The 5,012-nt window shown below is 46.8% G+C and overlaps 1 non-coding gene across 1 annotated transcript; it reads right to left on the bottom strand.

Annotated features, from left to right (window-relative positions):
- Positions 1–343: 343 nt before the first annotated feature.
- Trnas-cga (transfer RNA serine (anticodon CGA)) lies at positions 344–418 on the bottom strand. The gene has a single exon. It is a non-coding gene; the product is annotated as a tRNA-Ser (tRNA).
- Between the last annotated feature and the right edge of the window lie 4,594 nt (positions 419–5,012).

Raw genomic sequence — 5,012 nt, 5'->3', positions numbered from 1 at the left:
TTTTCACTCTGCAGCGGAGTGTGCGCTGTTATGAAACTTCCTGGCAGATTAAAACTTTGTGCCCGACCGAGACTCGAACTCGGGACCTTTGCCTTTCGCGGGCAACTGAGCTACCGAAGCACGACTCACGGCCGGTACTCACAGCTTTACTTCTGCCAGTATCCGTCTCCTACCTTCCAAACTTTACAGCTCTTCTGCGAACCATGCAGAACTAGCACTCCTGAAAGAAAGGATACTGCGGAGACATGGCTTAGCCACAGCCTGGGGGATTTTTCCAGAATGAGATTTTCACTCTGCAGCGGAGTGTGCGCTGTTATGAAACTTCCTGGCAGATTAAAACTTTGTGCCCGACCGAGACTCGAACTCGGGACCTTTGCCTTTCGCGGGCAAGTGCTCTACCAACTGAGCTATCGAAGCACGACTGACGCCCGCTACTCACAGCTTTACTTCTGCCAGTATCCGTCTCCTACCTTCCAAACTTTAGAGAAGCTCTTGCCGCGAAAGGCAAAGGTCCCGAGTTCGAGTCTCGGTGGGGCACACAGTTTTAATCAGCCAGGAAGTTTCACCTAGTTAATTGTTAGTCCGTGTTTGGAACGAAATACATCACTGATACTGCATATCAGAGACCCGACAGTCTGTTGGTAGGTCTATGGAGGTATGTGGCATTAGATTTCTACGCACATTAATGCGCGGAAATAGCGTGCTGCTGATCTGCGTACGCAATGATGGCGTCTGATAGCGACCCTGAGGGGCTCCATAGCATTTACAGCAGGCGTATCTGGTCACCGAGGCATCAACAAGAGTTCACCACAGTGCTCCTCAGGCCACAGTAGCACGGTTCTAGCTCGGAGACACGGACAATCACACTGACGAAAGATGACATCGCCGTCGGGGAAGACATCAAGCATGAAGGGATACAGGTAGTTCGCAGCTGTCAGCGTGTCTTCGCTTACTAGCACACGTCCCATGCAAGCGCAGAAGAATGTCTCCCATAGCATAATACACCACTGGCCATTAAAATTGCTACACCACGAAGATGACGTGCTACAGACGCGAAATTTAACCGACAGGAAGAAGATGCTGAGATATGCCAATGATTACATTTTCAGAGCATTCACACAAGGTTAGCGCCGGTGGCGACACCTACAACGTGCTCACACAAGTTTCCAACCGATTTCCCATATACAAACAGCAGTCGACCGGCGTTGCCTGGTGAAACGTTGTTGTGATGAGTCATGTAAGGAGGAGAAATGCGTACCATCACTTTTGCGACTTTGATAAAGGTCGGATTGTAGCCTATCGCCATTGCGGTTTACCGTATCGCGACATTGCTGCTCGCGTTGGTCGAGATCGAATGACTGTTAGCAGAATATGGGATCGGTGGGTTCAGGAGGGTAATACAGAACGCCGTGCTGGATCCCAGTGGCCTCGTATCACTAGCAGTCGAGATGACAGGCATCTTATGCGCATTGCTGTAACGGATCGTGCAGCCACGTCTCGATCCCTGAGTCAACAGATGGAGACGTTTGCAAGACAACAACCATCTGCACGAACAGTTCGATGACGTTTGCAGCAGCATGAACTATCAGCTCGGAGACCATGGCTGCGGTTACCCTTGACGCTGCATCACAGACAGGAACGCCTACGATGGTGTACTCAACGACGAACTTGGGTGCACGAATGGCAAAACGTTATTTTTTCGGATGAATCCATGTTCTGTTTACAGCATCATGATGGTCGCATCCGTGTTTGGCGATATCGCGGTGAACGCACATTGAAAGCGTTTTCGTCATCGCCATACTGGTGTATCACCCGGCGTGATGGTATCGGATACCATTGGTTACACGTCTCGGTCACCTCTTGTTTGCTTGACGGCACTTTGAACAGTGGACGGTACATCTCAGATGTGTTACGTCCAGTGGCTCTGCCCTTCATCGATCCCTGCGAAACCCTTCATTACAGCAGGATAATGCACGACCACACGTTGCAGGTCCTGTACGGGCCTTTCTGGATGCAGAAAATGTTCGACTGCTACCCAGTCCAAGACATTGTCCAGATCTCTCACCAATTGAAAACGTCTGGTCAATGGTGGCCGAGCAACTGGCGCGTCACAATACGCCAGTCACTACTCTTGATGAACTATGGTATCGAGTTGAAGCTGCATGGGCAGCTGTACCTGTACACGCCATCCAAGCTCTGTTTGACTCAATTCCCAGGCGTATCAAGGCCGTAACTACGGCCAGAGGTGGTTGTTCTGGGTACTGGTTTCTCAGTGTCTATGGACCCAAATTGCTTGAAAATGTAGGCACATGTCAGTTCTAGTGTAGTATATTTGTCCAATGAATACACGTTTATCATCTGCATTTCTTCATGGTGTAGCAATGTTAATGGCCAGTAGTGTACTACTCCCACCAGCCGCCTTCCGTGGAGCGCTGCACGTTTGAGCTGTCGTTCTACATCTACATCTACATTGAAGCTCGGTAAGGCATGGTACGGTGCGTAGCGGAGGGTACCCTGGACCACTACTTGTCATTTCCCCTCCTCTTCCACTCACGAACAGAGCGAAGGAAAAACGACTGTCTATACGCCCTAACATCTCGAATCTTATCTTCGTGGTCCTTACGCGCGATGTATGTTGTCGGCAGTAGCAGTCAACTTCAAATGCCGGTTCTCTTAAAAATTCTCAATAGTGTTTCTCGAAAAGAACGTCGCCTTCCCTCCAGGGATTCCAATTTGAATTCCCGAAGCATCTCCGCAACACTTTTGTGTTGTTCGAACCGACCGGTAACAAATCTAGCCGACCGCCTGTAAATTGCTTCGATGTCTTCCTTCAATCCGACCTGGTAAGGGTCCCAAACACTCGAATAGCACTCAAGAATAGTTCGCACCAGCGTTCACCTCGATGACGACGTTTGTGGAGACGATCATCGAACTAGTGTAGCAAAAAATGTGATGCAGTCGAAGCGTAGACACGTTTCCATTGATCTACGGCCGAATCCCGATTGTCGGGTGCCGACTGAAATCGTAACTGACGATGTCGTTGGGTCAACATGTGAACATGTAGGTGAGATCAACTGAGGAGCTCCATGTTCAACAATGAACGATGAATGGTGTGTGTGCACAAGCATTGTGCAGAGATGCCACAGGTCACCATCTATCCTAATTCACAGAGCAGACAAATCTCCCAACACCACGTTATGTGAAGAGTCGTGGACGTCCAATCATTTAGCGCCTAGTGGTAGTTTCACTGTCCTACTATCTCTTTCCGTAGATGCTTGCGACAGAACAAGTGAACATTCGACCAGCTTCGCCGTTTTCGAGATACTCGTTCATAAGTTCTGCGTAATAATATTCTGCACTATGTACTATTCTGCCTAAAACTGACATGGTGAGACAGTGGCTGTGTATCTTGTGAACATCCGTCTGATGATGACCTTGTCAGTTCGATACCGGTTACTGCGCTATTTACTCAAATACGAGGGTTGTAACTTAAATAGTGGCAACTATTTATTTACAACTCGTACAAAATAGATACGTGTTTCAAAGTTTTACGACCTTCAAAGAAGTCACCAGCATTGTGTATAACCTGTTGCCAGCGATGTGCGAATCGTAGGATACTCTTAGCAGATCTGTAGATCACTTTTGCAAGGTTTAACTGTCAGTATGATATGGCAACTATACAAAATAGTTTTGAGACTGAAAGTTCCTTCTGCAGAAAAAAAAGTTTGGACAGTGCTCCCACACCAGATGCATCAGTAATTTGGCGGGTAAATTCAGTAAGAGGCAATAAAAATGCTCCATTCATTCACAAGACATCCTTTGTGCTGGGACATAGGAGCCTCTACAGACTGGTTCGAACAAGATGGGGAAGTAACATGATGTCTTCTTTGTTCAAGTGTTCAAAGAAAAGTTGAAGCAGACCATCTTTCTCTGGCGGGATGCTGTCCCTCATTTGCTATTGTGGCGTTAAGATATCTCCAGACACTAGCTGTGGGACACCGAAAATTCCACCCATTGTTCTTTTCTTTAGGACTGTACTGCGAATTCCGTTTCTTTAATAGTTATGATTTTCCCGTCTGTGCTTAGACAGTGCCCTCTTTACAAACAACAAGAATGCTTTTAAGATTAACGGTGTTTTCCCAACTATGCACAGATGTGATGGAGGGTTTTATGGGCGAGAACGTTTACCATTTCTCAGACGTATGTTGAGAGCAGGACACTACGATTTCCAGGAAGGGCAACGCCTCCTGGGTGAGGTGCATCTTTAGCACCATTAGGGAGAAAGCAATCGGTGTTATTCTGGGCTATTTTTTTAAGCAGGTCCTGTTAAGACAAGAATTTTCGTACAGTGTGTGTGTGTGTGTGTGTGTGTGTGTGTGTGCCGCCCAGCGCGTGCTCCTTGGAGCTCTGTAGGGGACAGTTCGCTGATACATCGCAGGTGAATTTTCATAACGATAGTTCGAATGCGTTAGTACATGCAATGAGTCTTTGTGCACTGCATTATTTATGCTGTTTAAGCGTTGTGGGCGTTTTTGCACAGCGTTTTACACACATTATTCTGGCAATTTACGAGTTGTTTGTGTGTTTCTACATCTTTGTACTGAATTATTTCGGTTATTTTCGAAAAGTTTTGAGGTTTTTAGACTATGATTGTAGCCCCAAGCATGTCAGGGTGAGTATTTTGTATCAGTGTTATAAATAAATAAACTATGTGAATTCTGTACCTAAATAAATTGCTCCAACTTCACACTGAATATGAAAAAAGTACACTCCTTCCTCTTCGCAGCAGCTGGACACAGAATGAGTCCTTTCCCGCCATTTTTCCACAGACCGCCATCTTGGATTACGTCTCGGAAGGGACGACAGCGCCCTCTGGTGGTGGTACTGTGTACTAGGTCAGTTCGACTCCAGATCTCATGGTGAACACATTGGATGGAACTACTGCCTATGACAACTCAAATTGTTTAAATAAACAATGCATGCAAAATAAAGAATTATATCCATCCTATCCA

Source organism: Schistocerca gregaria, chromosome X, assembly GCF_023897955.1.
Source record: "Schistocerca gregaria isolate iqSchGreg1 chromosome X, iqSchGreg1.2, whole genome shotgun sequence".
NCBI classification, from domain to species: domain Eukaryota; kingdom Metazoa; phylum Arthropoda; class Insecta; order Orthoptera; family Acrididae; genus Schistocerca; species Schistocerca gregaria.
This window is presented reverse-complemented; position numbering and strand designations above follow the sequence as displayed.